The sequence below is a fragment of the Arachis hypogaea genome, chromosome 15, assembly GCF_003086295.3.
Source record: "Arachis hypogaea cultivar Tifrunner chromosome 15, arahy.Tifrunner.gnm2.J5K5, whole genome shotgun sequence".
Classification (NCBI taxonomy): domain Eukaryota; kingdom Viridiplantae; phylum Streptophyta; class Magnoliopsida; order Fabales; family Fabaceae; genus Arachis; species Arachis hypogaea.
The window spans coordinates 26,910,664-26,932,199 of record NC_092050.1 but is presented as its reverse complement, the minus strand read 5'-3'; the positions used below and the strand labels follow the sequence as shown (position 1 = coordinate 26,932,199).

Sequence of the window (21,536 nt, the reverse complement as noted above, 5' to 3'; positions counted from 1 at the left end):
ACCGAATTCAAAGGGGAAGAAAAAAGCCATCTCACCTTATTTCTAGCCTTTATATGTTACATGGTTATTTAGAGAAAAAACAGATGATCATTTTGGTCAGATTGAAATTTTGATTTGAGTTTTAGTTCGGAAGAAATCAAGCTTTGAAGATTAGGATTTAATAACTTTTCTCTCTTTTCTCTCTTGAAGATTTTTGGCCACAATGAGGAAATGAGGCAGCCTTGGAGGTCTTGGGGGTGTAGGGTGAGTTTTTATTGGCTGCCTTGGAGGTGGATTAAAATAATATTAAAATATCTCAGGTGTATAACTACTAAAACTAGATGTATTAGAACATATGCTTAACAACACTTCTAGAGATTAATATCTGAGCTACTACCATAAATGATACCATAAATTAATAGAAGGTATATGATGAGGTATTAGCATTGCTAAAGTCATCAGAGAGTGCTGGTGTTAACCTGCACCAGTAGACTGTGAACCCGGTTAAACCGATCTCTTATTTTTAACTAAAATAGATCAAATAATATAATAATATTATTCAATCATCTCTAATATTAATATAATAATAATATCATATTACTATTTCTCTTCTCTTATGAATCGAGTCTGATTCTTCAAACTGAGACTATTTACGGAAATCAAAATCAAAATCAAAAGCTCCTAACCGATACGGTTCAAAAACTAGGTTCTCCATGACCGCGTTGTCGAGCTTGCCTCAAAAGAGGTTCTAGCTTAGAGATGACATAATGACAATGAGGATTGAGATGCTTGATGATACAGTAGAGATGTTCCCTTCACTAATCTTCCGGAGAATTCCGTGTCTTCAGAAAAGGTCTCGCGTACTCGAAACCTAGGTTGTTACAAGTTCCTAGGTAATGTCGAGTTGCGAGATTTCAACTGACACATGAGCTCATGGCCTACATAGGACTAAACTTGCATCATACTTGGTTGCTGCATTTCTCTATGATTATGATTTATTTCTGCTTCCTGTATTTTGTGCTTGTTTATTATTCTGCTATATGCTTGTGCTTATACTTGTTTGCGTGACTTACTGAAGTAAATACGCGAATTCTTAGACTTAGGCTGCGAATTTGGTGCACGAAATTGTGATCATCAATGGCGCCAACAACTTGGTACGCACAATTGCAATCTCAACTCTTTATCACAACTTCGCACAACTAACCAGCAAGTGCACTGGGTCGTCCAAGTAATAAACCTTACGTGAGTAAGGGTCGATCCCACGGAGATTGTCGGTCTGAAGCAAGCTATGGTCACCTTGTAAATCTCAGTCAGGTGGATTCAAATGGGTATGGTGAATTGATAATAAAAACATAAATAAAATATAAACTGGGATAGAGATACTTATGTAATTCATTGGTGAGAATTTCAGATAAGCGTATAGAGATGCTTTCGTTCCTCCTGAACCTCTGCTTTCCTACTGTCTTCATCCAATCATTCCTACTCCTTTCCATGGCAAGCTTTATGTAGGGCATCACCGTTGTCAATGACTACATCCCATCCTCTCTGTGAAAATGGTCCAATGCGCTGTCACTGCATGGCTAATCATCTGTCAGTTCTCGATCATACTGGAATAGGATTTACTATCCTTTTTCGTCTGTCACTACGCCCAGCACTCGCGAGTTTGAAGCTCGTCACAGCCATCCCTTCCCAGATCCTACTCGGAATACCACAGACAAGGTTTAGACTTTTTGGATCTCAGGAATGGCCGTCCATGGGTTCTAACTTATACCACGAAGATTTTAATATCTCGGACTCGGTCTTCTGTACTAGATATCTAAGAGATATTCATTCTAGCTTGTTTGCATATAGAACGGAAGTGTTTGTCAGGCACGCGTTCATAAGTGAGAATGATGATGAGCGTCACATAATCATCACATTCATCATGTTCTTGGGTGCGAATGGATATCTTAGAATAGGAATAAGCTTGAATTGAATAGAAAAATAATAGTACTTTGAGAGCACGCCATTTGGAGTTCTGTAGCTCCAGAAAATCTACTTTGAGTGCAGGGAGGTCAGAATCCAACAACATTTGCAGTCCTTCTTCAACCTCTGAATCTGATTTTTGCTCAAGTCCCTCAATTTCAGCCAGAAAATACCTAAAATCATAGAAAAGCACACAAACTCATAGTAAAGTCCAGAAATGTGAATTTTAATTAAAAACTAATAAAAATATACTAAAAACTAATTAAATTATACTAAAAACTGTGTAAAAATAATGCCAAAAAGCGTATAAATTATCCGCTCATCACAACACCCAACTTAAACTGTTGCTTGTCCCCAAGCAACTGAAAATCAAATAGGATAAAAAGAAGAGAATATACTATAAATTCCAAAATATCAATGAAACTTAGCTCCAATCAGATGAGTGGGACTTGTAGCTTTTTGCCTCTTGAATAGTTTTGGCATCTCACTTTATCCATTGAAGTTCAGAATGATTGGCATCTATAGGAACTTAGAATTCAGATAGTGTTACTGATTCTCCTAGTTCAGTATGTTGATTCTTGAACACAGCTACTTTATGAGTCTTGGCTGTGGCCCTAAGCACTTTGTTTTCCAGTATTACCACCGGATACATAAATGCCATAGACACATAACTGGGTGAACCTTTTCAGATTGTGACTCAGCTTTGCTAAAGTCCCCAATTAGAGGTGTCCAGGGTTCTTAAGCACACTCTTCTTTTTGCTTTGGACCTCGACTTTAACCGCTCAGTCTCAAGTTTTCACTTGACACCTTCACGCCACAAGCACATGGTTAGGGACAGCTTGGTTTAGCCGCTTAGGCCAGGATTTTATTCCTTTAGGCCCTCCTATCCATTGTTGCTCAAAGCCTTGGATCCTTTTTATTACCCTTGCCTTTTGGTTTTAAGGGCTATTGGCTTTTTGCTCTTGCCTTTTGGTTTAAAGAGCTTTTGGCTTTTTCTGCTTGCTTTTTCTTTTTCTTTCTTTTTTTTTCGCTAATTTTTTTTTCTGCAAGCTTTTGTATTCACTGCTTTTTCTTGCTTCAAGAGTCATTTTTATAATTTTTCAGATTATCAAATAACATTTCTCCTTTTTCCTTATTCTTCAAGAGTCAACATATTTAACATTCATAAACATCAACTTCAAAAGGCATATGCACTGTTCAAGCATTCATTCAGAAAATAAAAAGTATTGTCACCACATCAAAATAATTAAACTAGTTTCAAGGATGAATTCGAAACCATGTACTTCTTGTTCTTTTGTAATTAAAACATTTTTCATTTAAGAAAGGTGATGGATTCATATCCATAACTTTAAGGCATAGACACTTAGACACTAATGATCATGTAGTAAAGGCACAAACATAAATAACACATAAGGCTCAAAAATCGAAAAATAGAAAATAAATAGACAAGGAGATTAAGGAATGAGTCCACCTTAGTGAGGGTGGCGTCTTCCTCTTCTTGAAGAACCAATGGTGCTCTTGAGCTCCTCTATGTCAATTCCAGCCGAATTGCAGAGGTGGCATATGAGGTGAGGAAAGGCTAACCTTGCCAAAGTAGAGGACTTGTCAGCCACCTTGTAGAGTTCTTGAGGTATAATCTCATAAACTTTCACCTCCTCTCCAATCATGATACTATGGATCATGATGGCCCGGTCTATAGTAACTTCAGACCGGTTGCTAGTAGGAATGATTGAGCGTTGAATGAACTCTAACCATCCCCTAGCCACTGGTTTGAGGTCATGCCTTCTTAGTTGAACCGGCTTGCCTCTTGAGTCAATTTTCCATTGAGCTCCTTCCTCACATATGTCTATGAGGACTTGGTCCAACCTTTGATCAAAGTTGACCTTTCTTGTGTAGGGGTGTGCGTTCTCTTCTATCATTGGCAAGTTGAACGCCAGCCTTACATTTTTCGGACTGAAATCTAAGTATTTCCCCCGAACCATAGTAAGCCAATGCTTTGGATTCGGGTTCACACTTTGATCATGGTTCCTGGTGATCCATGCGTTTGTATAGAACTCTTGAACCATTAGGATCTTGACTTGTTGAATGGGGTTGGTGAGAACTTCCCAACCTCTTCTTTGGATCTCAAGTCGGATCTCCGGATACTCATTCTTTTTGAGCTTGAAAGGAACCTCAGGGATCACTTTCTTCTTGGCCACAACTTCATAGAAGTGGTCTTGATGGACCTTTGAGATGAATCTCTCCATCTCTCATGGCTCAGAGGTGGAAGCAATTGCCTTTCCTTTCCTCTTTCTTGAGGTTTCTCTGGCCTTAGGTGCCATTGATGGTTATGAAAAAACAAAAAGCTATGCTTTTACCATACCAAACTTAAAATGTTTGCTCGTCCCTGAGCAAAAGAAGAAAGAAAGAAAGAGAAGAAGAAGAGAAATGGAGGAGAGGGAGAGAGAGGTGTTTTCGGCCAAAGGGTGAAGATAGGGCTGTGTTGTGTGAAAATGAAGAAGGAATGAGGGGTTTATATAGGAGTGGGGGGAGGGTTAAGTTTCGGCCATTAGGGTTGGGTTTGGGAGGGAAATTAGTTTGAATTTGAAGGTAGGTGGGGTTTTTGGGGAAGAGAGGATGGATGTGAGTGGTGAAGAGGTGATGGGGAAGAGTGATTGAGTTGATTGGTGAAGGGTATTTGGGGAAGAGAGTTATGAAAAGGTGTGAAGAGGAGAGAGAAGAAGATGTGGGGACCCTGTGGGATCCACAGGTCCTGAGGAGATCCTGTGGGGTCCACAGATCAAGTGGGGTCAAGGACTTAACATTCCTGCTCCAATTAGGCGTGTAAAACGCCCTTGCTGTGCAATTTTGGCGTTTAACGCCAGACTACTGCCTGTTTCTGGCGTTAAACGCCCAAATGTAGCTTGTTTCTGGCGTTTAACGCCAGGTAGATGCTTGGTTCTGGCGTTAAACGCCAGCTTGGTGCTTGTTTCTGGCGTTAAACGCCAGACAGATGCTTATTTCTGGCGTTTAAACGCCAGACTGCTCTCCTCCAGGGTGTGCTATTTTTTTTCTGCTATTTTCATTTTGTTTTTGATTTTTCAATAGTTTTTGTGACTCCACATGATCATCAACCTAATAAAACACGAAATAACAATAGAAAATAAATAAATATAATTAGATAACATTAACGCTTCTTTAATGTCAATAGCTTGATAGTGAGCTCTCATGGAGCCTCACAGATGTTCAGAGCATTGTTGGAACCTCCCAACACCAAACTTAGAGTTTGAATGTGGGGGTTCAACACCAAACTTAGAGTTTGGTTGTGGCCTCCCAACACCAAACTTAGAGTTTGACTTTGGGGGCCTTGGTTGACTCTGCAGTGAGAGAAGCTTTTCATGCTTCCTCTCCATGGTTACAGAAGGAGATCTTTGAGTTTTAAACACAAGGTTGTCCTCATTCAGTTGAAAGATCAATTCTCCTCTGTCCACATCAATCACAGCTCTTGCTGTGGCTAGGAAGGGTCTTCCAAGGATGATGGATTCATCCTCATCCTTCCCAGTGTCTAGGATTATGAAATTAGCAGAGATGTAAAGGCCTTTAACCTTTACTATCACGTCCTCTACTTGTCTATAAGCCTGTTTTCTTGAGTTGTCTGCCATCTCTTATGAGATTCTGGCAGCTTGCACATCAAAGATTCCCAGTTTCTCCATTACAGAAAGTGGCATGAGGTTTATCCCTGACCCAAGGTCACATAGAGCCTTCTCAAAGGTCATGGTGCCTATGGTACAAGGTATTAAGAACTTTCCAGGATCCTGTTTCTTCTGAGGCAATGTCAGTTGATCCAGATCACTCAGTTCATTGATGAGCAAGGGAGGTTCATCTTCCCAAGTCTCATTACCAAATAATTTGGCATTCAGCTTCATGATTGCACCAAGGTACTTGGCAACTTGCTTTTCAGTGACATCTTCATTTTCTTCAGAAGAAGAATACTCATCAGAGCTCATGAATGGCATAAGGAGGTTCAATGGAATCTCTATGGTCTCTAGATGAGCCTCAGATTCCTTTGGTTCCTCAGAGGGAAACTCCTTGTTGATCACTGGACGTCCCAGGAGATCTTCCTCACTGGGATTCACATCCTCTCCCTCCCTTGTAGGTTCGGCCATGATGGTTAAATCAATGGCCTTGCACTCTCTTTTTGGATTCTCTTCTGTATTGCTTGGGAGAGTACTAGGAGGAGTTTCAGTGACTCTTTTACTCAGCTGGTCCACTTGTGCCTCCAAATTTCTAATGGAGGACCTTGTTTCATTCATGAAACTTAAAGTGGCCTTAGATAGGTCAGAGACTATATTTGCTAAGCTAGATGGATTCTGCTCAGAATTCTCTGTCTGTTGCTGAGTGGATGATGGAAAAGGCTTGCTATTGCTAAACCTGTTTCTTCCACCATTATTAAAGCCTTGTTGAGGCTTTTGTTGACCCTTCCATGAGAAATTTGGATGATTCCTCCATGAGGGATTATAGGTGTTTCCATAGGGTTCACCCATGTAATTCACCTCTGCTATTGCAGGGTTCTCAAGATCATAAGCTTCTTCTTCAGAAGATGCCTCTTTAGTACTGTTGGATGATTCCTTCAATCCATTCAGACTCTGAGAGATCATATTGACTTGCTGAGTCAATATTTTATTCTGAGCCAATATGGCATTCAGAGTATCAATTTCAAGAACTTCCTTCCTCATAGGCGTCCCATTATTCACAGGATTCCTTTCAGAAGTGTACATGAACTGGTTATTTGCAACCATGTCAATGAGTTCTTGAGCTTCTGCAGGCGTTTTCTTTAGGTGAATGGATCCACCTGCAGAATGGTCCAATGACATCTTTGATAATTAGATAGACCATCATAGAATATATCCAGGATGGTCCATTCTGAAAGCATGTCAGAAGGACACTTTTTGGTCAGTTTCTTGTATCTCTCCCAAGCTTCATAGAGAGATTCACCTTCTTTCTGTTTGAAGGTTTGAACATCCACTCTAAGTTTACTAAGCTTTTGAGGAGGAAAGAACTTGGCTAAAAAAGCCGTGACCAGCTTATCCCAAGAGTTCAGGCTATCTTTAGGTTGAGAGTCCAACCGTATTCTAGCTCTGTCTCTTATAGCAAATGGGAAAAGCATAAGCCTATAGACCTCTGGATCAATCCCATTGATCTTAATAGTATCACAGATCTGCAAGAACTCAGTTAAGAACTGAAAAGGATCTTCAGATGGAAGTCTATGAAACTTGCAGTTCTGTTGCATCAGAGAAACTAATTGAGGTTTCAGCTCAAAATTGTTTACTCCAATGGCAGGGATTGAGATTCTTCTTCCATGTAAATTGGAATTAGGTGAAGTAAAGCCACCAAGCATCTTCCTTACATTATTTTCGGCCATGTCTCCTTCTTTTTCGAAATTTTCAGTTAGATTTTCTCTAGAGAGTTGTGCTTTAGCTTTCCTTAGCCTCCTTTTCAAAGTCCTTTCAGGTTCAGGATCAGCCTCAACAAGAATGTTCTTATCCTTGTTCCTGCTCATATGAAAAAGAAGAAAACAGAAAAGAAAATATGGAATCCTCTATGTAACAGTATAGAGATTCCTTATGCAAGTATAAGAAGAGAAGAATGTAAGAAGGAGAAGAGGTAAAATTCGAACACGGAGAGGAAGATGGGGTTCGAATTTTGGGTGGAAGAGAAGTGTTAGTAGATGAATAAATAAATAGAAGGAGATGAGAGAGAGGGAATTTTGAAAATTAATTAAATAAAAAAAATAAAATTTAAAGTTAAATTTCGAAAATTAAAATTGAAATCAAATTAAATTAAAAATTAAAACAATTAGTTAAAAAAAAGGGAATTTTGAAAAAGAGGGAAGGGATTTTCGAAAATTAGAGAGAGAGAATTAGTTAGGTAGTTTTGAAAAAGATAAGAATCAATCAAAAAGTTAAGTGGTTAATTGAAAAAGATTTGAAAATCAAATTTGAAAAGATAAGAAGTTAGAAAAGATTTTGAAATTGATTTTGAAAAAGATGTGATTGAAATTTATTTTGAAAATTATTTGAAAAAGAAATTTAAAAAGATTTGATTTTGAAAATTAAAATTGATTACTTGACTAACAAGAAACTAAAAGATATGATTTTAAAATTTAAAGATTGAACCTTTCTTAATAGGCAAGTAACAACTTAAGATTTTTGAATCAATCACATTAATTGTTAGTATTAAATTCGAAAATATGAAATAGAAATAAGAAAAAGATTTTTTTGAAAATCAATTTGAAATTTTCGAAAATTATGAAAGAAAAATAAAAAAGATTTGATTTTTTGAAAAAGATTTGAAAAAGATAGAGTTTTTAAAATAAAAATTTGATTTGATTCATAAGAAACAACTAATTTTGAAAAATTTTTGAAAAAGTCAACCCAAATTTTCAAAATTTTATGATAGAATAAGGGAAAGATATTTTTTTGATTTTTTGAATTTTTAATGATGAAAGAGAAAAACATCAAAAAGACTCAATGCATGAAAATTTTGGATCAAAACATGTGATGCATGCAAGAACACTATGAATGTCAAGATGAACACCAAGAACACTTTGAATGTCAAGATGAACACCAAGAACTTAATTTTGAAAATTTTTCAAGAAAAGAAAACATGCAAGACATCAAACTTAAAAATTTTTATTCTTTAGGCATTAATGTTTCAAGAATGCATATGAAAAACAAGAAAAGACACAAAACAAGAAAATATGAAGATCAAACAAAAAGACTGGCCAAGAACAACTTGAAGATCATGAAGAATGCAATGCATGAAATTTTCGAAAATAATTTTTTTAGAAAATTAAAAAGATGCAATTGACACTAAACTTAAAACTTGACTCTAGACTCGAACAAGAAACACAAAAAATATTTTTGATTTTATGATTTTATAAATTTTTTTTTTGGATTTTTCGAAAATTATTTTGGAAAAATGAGAAAGAAGAACTTTTTTTTTTGTAATTTTCGAAAATAAGAAATAAAAAGCTTAAAATAAAAATAAAATTACCTAATCTGAGCAACAAGATGAACCGTCAGTTGTCCAAACTCGAACAATCCCCGTCAACGGCGCCAAAAACTTGGTGCACGAAATTGTGATCATCAATGGCGCCAACAACTTGGTACGCACAATTGCAATCTCAACTCTTTATCACAACTTCGCACAACTAACCAGCAAGTGCACTGGGTCGTCCAAGTAATAAACCTTACGTGAGTAAGGGTCGATCCCACGGAGATTGTCGGCCTGAAGCAAGCTATGGTCACCTTGTAAATCTCAGTCAGGCGGATTCAAATGGGTATGGTGAATTGATAATAAAAACATAAATAAAATATAAACTGGGATAGAGATACTTATGTAATTCATTGGTGAGAATTTCAGATAAGCGTATAGAGATGCTTTCGTTCCTCTTGAACCTCTGCTTTTCTGCTGTCTTCATCCAATCATTCCTACTCCTTTCCATGGCAAGCTTTATGTAGGGCATCACCGTTGTCAATGGCTACATCCCATCCTCTCTGTGAAAATGGTCCAATGCGCTGTCACTGCATGGCTAATCATCTGTCGGTTCTCGATCATACTGGAATAGGATTTATTATCCTTTTTTGTCTGTCACTACGCCCAGCACTCGCGAGTTTGAAGCTCGTCACAGCCATCCCTTCGCAGATCCTACTCGGAATACCACAGACAAGGTTTAGACTTTCTAGATCTCAGGAATGGCCGTCCATGGGTTCTAACTTATACCACGAAGATTCTAATATCTCGGACTTGGTCCTCTGTACTAGATATCTAAGAGATATTCATTCTAGCTTGTTTGCATGTAGAATGGAAGTGTTTGTCAGGCACGCATTCATAAGTGAGAATGATGATGAGCGTCACATAATCATCACATTCATCATGTTCTTGGGTGCGAATGAATATCTTAGAATAGGAATAAGCTTGAATTGAATAGAAAAACAATAGTACTTTGCATTAATTCATGAGGAACAGCAGAGCTCCACACCTTAATCTATGGTGTGTAGAAACTCTACCGTTGAAAATACATAAGTGATGAAGGTCCAAGCATGGCCGAGAGGCCAGCCCCCAAACGTGATCTAAAGATGAAACTGAAGATGTAAATACAATAGTAAAAAGTCCTATTTATACTAAACTAGTTACTAGGGTTTACAGAAATGAGTAAATGATGCAGAAATCTACTTCTGGGGCCCACTTGGTGTGTGCTTGGGCTGAGCATTAGGCTTTACACGTGTAGAGGCTTCTCTTGGAGTTGAACGCCAGTTTGTAACCTGTTTCTGGCGTTTAACTCCACTTTGCAATCTGTTTCTGGCGTTTAACTCCAGAATGCAGCATGAAACTGGCGTTGAACGCCAGTTTGCGTCATCTAAACTCGGGCAAAGTATGGAATATTATATATTGCTGGAAAGCCCTGGATGTCTACTTTCCAACGTAATTGAGAGTGCACCATTTAGAGTTTTGTAGCTCCAGAAAATCCACTTTGAGTGCAGGGAGGTCAGAATCCAACAGCATCTGCAGTCCTTCTTCAACCTCTGAATCTGATTTTGCTCAAGTCCCTCAATTTAGCCAGAAAATACCTGAAATCATAGAAAAGCACACAAACTCATAGTAAAGTCCAGAAATGTAAATTTTAATTAAAAACTAATAAAAATATACTAAAAACTAATTAAATTATACTGAAAACTGTGTAAAAACAATGCCAAAAAGCGTATAAATTATCCGCTCATCAGAATTCTATATAGTACCCTGCTAAAAACCTTAGGTTCTCACCCCTTAGTTTACCCCTTCTGCAAATGGGAACCGGTGCGATCTTCATTGAGTCCCCAGCATTTAGACTGGTGAACAGCAGCAACATCACTGGTGTTCAGGGTGACTCCTTTACTTCAGCACAGCATTCCATGTTCTTTTAGCGATCATCGATCCATGACTACTAGTAGTAGTAGTCTTTGCCCTCATTTTGTATAAACTTTTAAAGGGCTAGTATATCTTGTAAATATTATATATGTATTTAGAATGGGTCTCAGAGTAGGGTGGCTCTTGTAGAGCCGGGCCTGTTAATATAGGTACCAGAGTCTGTAAATAGTTTTGTGCAATATAAATAAGCGGTAATATCTTCTGTATGAATTATGATGATGTATTAAACTGAGCCTTCGGTCAAATAGATGTTATTGTTATTCTTTCCCATGTTTATATGCGTCATGTACTATTTGCCTAACTTATACCTATTCCGCTATAGCTGACTAACACGCGATCTCGATAAGCGATACAGACTATATATATAATAGAGGTAAATACTAAATCGGTACCCAAAAGATTCTGGTACTGACAAAATGGTACCTGACTCTTGTTATTGACAAAATGACACTTGAAAGATTTTAAAATTTGACAAGTATGCCTCCGAGCTCGCCGGAGCACATCTCTGATCAGAACGTTGCTGATGTGGCCACCGTGTTTTGTAAGAACCTGAAACTTAGCCGTTTAATTAGAATAAAATAATAATTTAATTGTTTAGAATAGGTTGGAGAATTTAGAAATATTAATTTAAAAATTTAAAGATGAGATTTGGATTCAACGGATTTTTCGAGTGGGAAAATATAATTTTTTGCAAAAAAATGCGTAAAAATACGTACCTATAATTTAGCCGGTAGTACCGGCTTAAGCCTGTCTAGTACTGCGTATAAGAAATAAAAATTGCAGAAATTTTTAGAAAAATATATAGAATAGAAAACCGGACATTTATTTTAAAGGTTTTGGCCTAAGGTTGGACCAAACGAACCAAAAGCGCAAACCGATTGGATTGGATCCAAGTTGGGCCTAAGCCCAACATATATAAGCCTCAATTAGAGGCAACTCAACCTCATTTCATTACTTTGAGAGGAAGCGTTCAACCGAGATTGAGAGAAGAAGAAGAACACAAAACACTATTCATCTTCTTCTTCCTTGGACCATATCTCACTCTCTGGAGCTCCAATTGGCATGTCGTTTGTGGCCATACGAAGCTCTCATCGAGCTCTTTATTTCCATCCACAAAGTTGTAAGAAACTTGAATTTCTAGCTCCATTCCTCTTCCCTATGTCAATTTTGAATTTGGCTCTTTGGTGTTGAAAGTTTCTTGATTTTAATGGTTTAGGTATACTCTAGCTTGGGTGATTAGTAGGTTTCACCCCAAAATTCAGTGGACAAGGTAAGATAATTCAAAAACCCTTGTGACTTGTCTAATTCTATGAACCCTAGTGTTGATTTATTGAATTTTACGGTGCTAGAGTAAAAATGTATGTTGATTGGAGTTGAATTGAAGAATTTGTATGCTTAGAATTGAGACTTGTGGTTGGAACTTGTTGACTTTGGTGGCTAAGCTTAAAAGCTTGTGAGAAAGAGGTTTTGGTGGTGTTTTTGTGCTTGGGAGGGAATCGGCCCAAGTATGATTTTGGTTTTCGCTAGATAATATGTAATGTTTTGTGAAACTTAGGCTAGTAGATCTTAAGATAAGATTAAATGATTGAATGTGTGATATATGATTAATTGTATGTGAATTTTTATGTTTGGTGATGAGGTTGATGATTGTTGAAATTGTGGAATGTTGGATAGAGATTGAATATGGAATGAGTGTATTTATGATGGAGTGTGTTATGATGATATAAATTGATGATGAATTATTGATGAGTATTGAATGATAGATATTGATGATGATGAGGATTGATGTGATTTAGGTTGAATTGTGAAAATTGTTGAATGAGTTGATGAGGTGAGAATTGAATGATTTAGGTGTTGAATGCTTGACTAATGATTGGGGAGTAATTGGTAATGTGTAGTAGTCTTTTGATATTGATTTTGGTTGAGGTTGATTTGGTTTTGGTTGAGTGTTTTGAAAACTAGAGGATTTTGCAAGTTTTGGTAAAAATCTATTTTTGACGAACTTTAATGGGCCATAACTTGGTGTCTGGACTCCCAAATTTGGTGAAACTTATTTTGAATGAAAACTAGGTCCGTGTATTTTATGTCGTTTGAAGAACGGATGAAAAATTATTTTTAACGAAGAAATGCACGTTTGAAGTTTAGTGTAAAAAATTGAATTCTATAGTAAAACAGCTTTTTCTGAAAATTTGAAGGCATGCGTACGCGGGCAGTACCATGCGTACGCGAGTCTGGGCTTCTATTAGTACTCATGCGTACGCGAGTCTGGGCTTCTATCAGTACTCATGCATACGCGACACTGGTATGCATACGTGAAAATGCCCATTTTACACCCATGCGTACGCGGCGGATGGTGTGCGTACGCAAAAACCTTTTCTGCCCCATAAGCTCATCTATGCGGATGCATGTCGTGTACGCGAGAATGTCAATTTTCAAAGCATGTGTACGTGAAAACAGGCATGCGTATGTGAGACTCTTGTTTTACTGAAATTGTGATTTTTGAGTTTTAAAATACTCTTCTATCTTTCTAAACCTCTGTAATTCTTGTTTAGGATCCCCTAGCTAGTTTTTAGGCTTTGGGACAAGGGAGAACACAATGAGTGGGCTTAATTAGATATTTTCTATTATGAGATTAGAGATGGTGACTTAGACTTGGGAAGTTCGGTGGATGGAATAAATAGAGTGGGTTGGTAGCATGTTATGTTGAGGATAAATTGAGAATTGACTGTGAATAAAAAATGATGAAGGATTGAGGTTGAGGAATTTGATGAACAAGAACAGTGATCGTTGTAATTGAATAACATACTTTGATATACCATGATTGGTAAGTCGTTATGCACCTGGTAAGGATGGTGGTTAGATCCCGCTTCTCGAGGTTGCGGCACTAGTGTAGGGACTGTGGCAGTCTCCCGCCTACGTTGAGATGTGAGGACTGAGGTAGTATTGTGCTCACATAACCTTTCCTGTCATAAGAGTGAACTCGGGAACTAATAACCCAAAAGGGTGAGCTGGGCACTATGTCCCAGGGGTGCACATGAGAGTGAGCTGGGCACTATATCCCAGGGGTGCACAAAGTGAGCCGGGCACTATATCCCAGGGGCGTGGTAAAAAGGCGACATCCGAAAGGATGTGTCGGGTTGGCAGTTGAACTGACAAGTGATATCACAACCAATAGGACAGGCATTCAACATATGCATTTACTATGTGATTGTTTGCTTTGATTAATTGCATTATGCCTAATTGAATAACATGTCTAATTGCTAAATGAATTACTTGTTATATATGAACTCTTCTTGTGTTTTACTTGTTTGCATTACTTGTGTTTTGCTCGGATTGAGGAGGTTCAGTAGGCGATGGCGATGAGATCGCATCGAGGATAGGTTGGTGGAGGTTGTGGAACAGCGGTGACTATTAGAGTAGCATCCCTTAAGTTAAATGACCCTTTTTATGGTTTAAAAATATAATGTAAGTTGAAATTATATGCATATGGAAGTTCTAGGATTGCCTCGACTTCTCGGAACCTTATATCTTATCTATTAGGCACTGTTACCATAGTAAGAATCTCCGGTTCTCATACCATATGTTGTTGTTTCTCAGATGCAGGTTGCAACCCACCTCAGTGAGTTTACGGACGTGGTGACAGAGCGGAGGATGATTCAGCTTTTCTTTTGATTTACTTTTGTTTTGATTTTGATCTTATATTCCTTTCATCGGGCTTTTAGTTATAAAATTACCTTGGATATACATATGTATAGTTTGAGCTTTAGAACTGTCGTGACACTTTGTCATCCTTTGCTTTACCGCTAGAGGTAAGGCTTAGGGTGATAGGGTGTTATATATTTTGCTGATTTGACAATGTTATTCATCTAATCACTTAGCTATAATTAACATTTAAATTAAATCAAAATCCATGTGGAAAACCCCTAATCACACCAAACCTTGACCTAATTTCATACCTAGAGTTACTAAGCTACCCTTGTTAATACTTAGTGTTTCTAATTCCCTTTATTTTTCACTGAGAGTTAAACTCAAAGGTCATAGAGGTGGAGAGACGTTTCTCTTGAAGTGGGTTTTGGCGCCAACGGTAACAAATCAACATGGGAGACATTATTGAATAGAAATCTTCATGTGCAAGGTCTTACAAAGAGCATCGAGCATCATCGCAACACCATCGACAAGGTAGGTTTCACTTCTTGTCTTTGTGAATAAGCAACGATTTAGTTGCTCATAGTAATTAGTTTCACTTACTTATTTCACCATATTGGTGTTGTGTTTACTGCACACGTAATGTTACTATAGGCATTCCTGAATTAAAGCTTTTATTTTTTCTATTGTAAAAGGAATAAGGCTTTTACCTCTAATTTTTTCATTCTATATTTCTTTTTCTAATTTTCAGATGGATTGTCTTGTCTCATTTGTGTATCATCACATGGGTTTTGGTGCACGAAATTGTGATCTCAGGCAACGGCGCCAAAAATTCTGTACGCACATCTTAATAAATTGTTTTTCATTCACAACTTCGATACAACTAACTAGCAAGTGCACTGGGTCGTCCAAGTAATAAAACCTTATGTGAGTAAGGGTCGATCCCACGGAGATTGTTGGTATGAAGCAAGCTATGGTCACCTTGTAAATCTCAGTCAGGCGGATATAAAATAGTTATGGAGTTTTAGAAAATAAATAATAAATAGACAGAAAATAAAGATAGAAATACTTATGTATATCATTGGTGAGAATTTCAGATAAAGGTATAGAGATGCTTTCGTCCCTCTGAACTTCTGCTTTCCTACTGTCTTCATCCAATCAGTCCTACTCCTTTCCATGGCTGGCTTTATGTAAGGACATCACCATTGTCAATGGCTACTTTTCATCCTCTCTGTGAAAATGGTCCGATGCGCTGTCACTGCATGGCTAATCATCTGGAGGCATCACGGTGGTCAATGGCTGCATCCTATCCTCTTGTGAAAATGGTCCAAATGCTCTGTCACAGCACGCCTAATCATCTGAGGTTCTCGATCATACTGGAATAGGATTCACCCTCCTTTTGCGTCTGTCACTACGCCCAGCACTCGCGAGTTTGAAGTTCGTCACAGTCATTCAATCCCAGAATTCTACTCGGAATACCACAGAAAAGGTTTAGACTTTCTGGATTCTCATGAATGCCGCCATCAATCTAGCTTATACCACGAAGATTCTGATTAAGAGATCCAAGAGATAATCATTCAATCTAAGGTGGAACGGAAGTGGTTGTCAGGCACGCGTTCGTGGGGGAATGATGATGATTGTCACGTTCATCACATTCATGTTGAAGTGCGAATGAATATCTTAGAAGAGGAATAAGTTGAGTTGAATAGAAAAACAGTAGTACTTTGCATTAATTCATGAGGAACAGCAGAGCTCCACACCTTAATCTATGGAGTGTAGAAACTCTACCGTTGAAAATACATAAGTGAAAGGTCCAGGCATGGCCGAATGGCCAGCCCCCATGATCTAAGAACTAAACGTCCAAAGATGTCAAATACAATAGTAAAAAGTCCTATTTATACTAAACTAGCTACTAGGGTTTACAGAAGTAAGTAATTGATGCATAAATCCACTTCCGGGGCCCACTTGGTGTGTGCATGGGCTGAGCTTGAATGTTACACGTGCAGAGGCTTCTTCTGGAGTTGAACGCCAAGTTGTAACGTATTTTTGGCGTTCAACTCTGGTTCGTGACGTGTTTCTGGCGTTTAACTCCAGACTGCAGTGTAGAACTGGCGTTCAACGCCCTTTTTCGTCATCACTCCTTATTCAAAGTATGGACTATTATATATTGCTGGAAAGCCTTGGATGTCTACTTTCCAATGCAATTAAAAGCGTGCCATTTTGAGTTCTGTAGCTCCAGAAAATCCACTTTGAGTGCATGGAGTTCAGAATCCAACAGCATCAACAGTCCTTCTTCAACCTCTGAATTTGATTTTAGCTCAAGTCCCTCAATTTCAGCCAGAAAATACCTGAAATCACAGAAAAAGATAAAAACTCATAGAAAAGTCCAGAAATGTGAATTTAACATAAAAACTAATAAAAACATCCCTAAAAGTAACTAGATTCTACTAAAAACATACTAAAAACAATGCCAAAAAGCGTATAAATTATCCGCTCATCACAACACCAAACTTAAATTGTTGCTTGTCCCCAAGCAACTGAAAATCAAATAGGATAAAAAGAAGAGAATATACTATAAATTCCAAACTATCAATGAAACATAGCTCCAATCAGATGAGCGGGACTTGTAGCTTTTTGCCTCTTGAATAGTTTTGGCATCTCACTTTATCCATTGAGGTTCAGAATGATTAGCATCTATAGGAATTTCAGAGTTCAGATAGTGTTATTGATTCTCCTAGTTCAGTATGTTGATTCTTGAACACAGCTATTTTATGAGTCTTGGCCGTGGCCCTAAGCACTTTGTTTTCCAGTATTACCACCGGATACATAAATGCCACAGACACATAACTGGGTGAACCTTTTCAGATTGTGACTCAGCTTTGCTAAAGTCCCCAATTAGAGGTGTCCAGGGTTCTTAAGCACACTCTTCTTTTGCTTTGGACCTTGACTTTAACCGCTCAGTCTCAAGTTTTCACTTGACACCTTCACGCCACAAGCACATGGTTAGGGACAGCTTGGTTTAGCCACTTAGGCCAGGATTTTATTCCTTTAGGCCCTCCTATCCACTGATGCTCAAAGCCTTGGGATCCTTTTTATTTACCCTTGCCTTTTGGTTTTAAGGGTTATTAGCTTTTTGCTCTTGCCTTTTGGTTTTAAGAGCTTTTGGCTTTTTCTGCTTGCTTTTTCTCTTCTTTTTTTTCGCTATTTTTTTTCTTTTTTCTGCAAGCTTTGTTCTTTGCTGTTTTTTCTTGTTTCAAGAATCATTTTTATGATTTTTCAGATTATCAAATAACATGTCTCCTTGTCATCATTCTTTCAAAAGCCAACATAGTTAACATTCTTAAACAACAATTTCAAAAGACATATGCACTGTTCAAGCATTCATTCAGAAAACAAAAAGTATTGTCTCCACATCAATATAATTAAACTAAGTTCAAGGATAAATTCGAAACTCATGTACTTCTTGTTCTTTTGAATTAAAATATGTTTCATTTAAGAGAGGTGATGGATTCATATTCACTACTTTAAGGCATAGACACTTAGACACTAATGATCATGTAATAAGACACAAACATAGATAAACATTTAACATATTAAAACGAAAAACAGAAAATTTAAGAACAAGGAATGAGTCCACCTTAGTGATGGTGGCGTTTCCTTCTTGAGGAATCAATGATGTCCTTGAGCTCTTCTATGTCTCTTCCTTGTCTTTGTTGCTCCTCCCTTATTGCTTTTTGATCTTCTCTAATTTCACAGAGAGGATGATGGAGTGCTCTTGATGTTCCACCCTTAGTTGCTCCCAATAATTGTGTGGGGGAAAATGTATCCCCTGAGGTATCTCAGGGATCTCTTGATTTGCAGCCACATGTTCTACCACTGAGCTCTAGGCCCTTTGAGATGAATCTTTCCATCTCCCATGACTCGGAGGTGGAAGCCTTCTTCCCTTTCCCTTTTCTAGAGGTTTCTCCGGTCTTAGGTGCCATTAATGGTAATGGAAAAACAAAAAGCTTATGCTTTTACCACACCAAACTTAGAATGTTGCTCGCCCTCGAGCAAAAGAAGAAAGACTAGAAGAAGAAGAAGATATGGAGGAGATGGAGGGATGTGTGTATGGATATGAGTGGTGAATGGAAAACAGAAGGGATGACCATGAATGGAGAGAGAGAGGGTGAGGTGGGTGAGGATCCTGTGAGATTCACAGATCCTGAGATGATCCTGTGGTGTCCACAGATCCTGAGGTGTCAAGGATTTACATCCCTGCACCCATTAGGCATGTAAAATGCCTTTGCATACAATTCTGTCGTTTAAATGCTGAATTGATGCTTGTTCTGGGCGTTCAGCGCCCAGATGCAGCATATTTCTGGCGTTGAACGCCAGCCAGATGCTTGTTTCTGGCGTTCAGCGCCAGCTTTTCTCACTGTGCATTTCTGGTGTCTGAACGCCAGGATGCTGCTTATTTCTGGCGTTCAACGCCAAAAACATGCTCTGTTCTGGCGTTGAACGCCAGACAGATGCTCCTTACTGGCGTTTAAACGCCAGTAAGATCCTCCTCTAGGGTGTGATTTTTTCTTCTGCTGTTTTTGATTCCGTTTTCAATTTTTATATTTATTTTGTGACTCCACATGATCATGAACCTAAGAAGACATGAAATAACAATAAAAATAAATTAAAATTAGATAAATAAAAATTGGGTTGCCTCCCAACAAGCGCTTCTTTAATGTCAGTAGCTTGACAGTGGGCTCTCATGGAGCCTCACAGATGTTCAGAGCATTGTTGAGACTCCCCAACACCAAACTTAGAGTTTGGATATGGGAGTTCAACAACAAACTTAGAGTTTGGTTGTGGCCTCCCAACACCAAACTTAGAGTTTGACTGTGGGGGCTCTGGTTGACTCTGCAGTGGGAGAAGCTTACTGTGCCTCTTTTCCATGTTTACAGAAGGATGACCTTGAGTTGTAAACACAAGGGAGTCCTCATTCAATTGAAGGACTAATTCACCTCTGTTAACATCAATCACAGCTCTTGCTGTGGCTAGGAAGGGTCTTCCAAGGATGATGGATTCATCCTCATCCTTCCCAGTATCTAGAACTATGAAGTCAGCAGGGATGTAAAGGCCTTCAACCTTTACTAACACGTCCTCTAATTGTCCATAAGCCTGTTTTCTTGAATTGTCTGCCATCTCTAATGAGATTTTAGCAGCTTGCACCCCAAAGATTCCCAGTTTCTCTATTACAGAGAGGGGCATGAGGTTTATCCCTGAACCAAGGTCACATAGAGCCTTCTCAAAAGTCATGGTGCCTATGGTACAAGGTATTAGGAACTTTCCAGGATCCTGTTTCTTCTGAGGCAATCTCAGTTGATCCAATGCATTTAGTTCATTGGTGAATAGGAGAGGTTCATCTTCCCAAGTCTCAATACCAAATAATTTGGCATTCAGCTTCATGATTGCACCAAGGTACTTGGTAACTTGCTCCTTAGTAACATCCTCATTCTCTTCAGAAGAGGAATACTCATCAGAGCTCATGAATGGCATAAGGAGGTTTAATGGAATCTCTATGGTCTCTAGATGAGCCTCAGATTCTTTTGATTCCTCAAAGGAAAACTCCTTATTGATCACTGGACGTCCCAAGAGGTCTTCCTCCTTGGGATTCACGTCCTCCCCTTCCTCTTTGGATTCGGCCATGATGGTTATATCAATGGCCTTGCACTCTCCTTTTGGATTTTCTTCTGTATTACTTGGGAGAGTACTAGGAGGGATTTCAGTGATCCTTTTACTCAGCTGGCCCACTTGTGCCTCCAAATTTTTGATGGAGGACCTTGTTTCATTCATGAAACTTATAGTGGCCTTAGATAGATCTCAGACTAAGTTTGCTAAATTAGAGGTATTTTGTTCAGAGTTCTCTGTCTGTTGCTGAGTGGATGATGGAAAAGGCTTGCTATTGTTAAACCTGTTTCTTCCACCATTATTAAAGCCTTGTTGAGGCTTCTGATCCTTCCATGAGAGATTTGGGTGATTTCTCCATGAGGGTTTATAGGTGTTTCCATATGGTTCACCCATGTAATTCACCTCTACTATTGCAGGGTTTTTAGGATCATAAGCTTCTTCTTCAGAAGATGCCTCTTGAGTACTGTTGGATGCAGCTTGCATTCCATTCAGACTCTGAGAAATCATATTGACTTGCTGAGTCAATATTTTGTTCTGAGCCAATATGGCATTTAGAGTATCAATTTCAAGAACTCCCTTCTTCTGAGGCGCCCCATTACTTACAGGATTCCTCTCAGAAGTGTACATGAACTAGTTATTAGCAACCATGTCAATGAGTTCTTAAGCTTCTGCAGGCGTTTTCTTTAGGTGAATGGATCCACCTGCAGAAGTATCCAATGACATCTTAGCTAATTCAGACAGACCATCATAGAATATATCCAGAATGGTCCATTCTGAAAGCATGTCAGAAGGACACTTTTTGGTCAGTTGCTTGTATCTCTCCCAAGCTTCATAGAGGGATTCACCTTCTTTCTGTCTGAAGGTTTGAACATCCACTCTAAGCTTGCTCAGCTTTTGAGGAGGAAAGAACTTGGCTAAGAAACCCGTGACCAGCTTATCCCAAGAGTTCAGGCTATCTTTGGGTTGAGAGTCCAACCACACTCTAGCTCTGTCTCTTACAGCAAAAGGGAAAAGCATGAGCCTGTAGACTTCAGGATCTACTCCATTAGTCTTAACAATATCACATATCTGCAAGAACTCAGTTAAGAACTGAAAAGGATCTTCAGATGGAAGTCCATGAAACTTGCAGTTTTGTTGCATCAGAGAAACTAATTGAGGTTTAAGCTCAAAATTGTTTGCTCCAATGGTAGGAATTGAGATGCTTCTTCCATGTAAATTGGAATTAGGTGCAGTAAAGTCACCAAGCATCCTCCTTGCATTATTATTATTTTCGGCTGCCATCTCCTCTTCCTGTTCGAAAATTTCTGAAAGGTGCTTGCTGGATTGTTGTAATT

At 38.4% G+C, this 21,536-nt stretch overlaps 2 non-coding genes across 2 annotated transcripts; both read left to right on the top strand.

Annotated features, from left to right (window-relative positions):
- Nucleotides 1-6,850: 6,850 nt before the first annotated feature.
- Nucleotides 6,851-6,958, top strand: LOC112752691 (small nucleolar RNA R71). Its single transcript, XR_003177115.1, has one exon. It is a non-coding gene; the product is annotated as a small nucleolar RNA R71 (small nucleolar RNA).
- A 14,021-nt stretch (nt 6,959-20,979) lies between these two features.
- LOC112752404 (small nucleolar RNA R71) lies at nt 20,980-21,087 on the top strand. The gene has a single exon (XR_003176843.1). It is a non-coding gene; the product is annotated as a small nucleolar RNA R71 (small nucleolar RNA).
- The last annotated feature ends 449 nt before the right edge of the window (nt 21,088-21,536 follow it).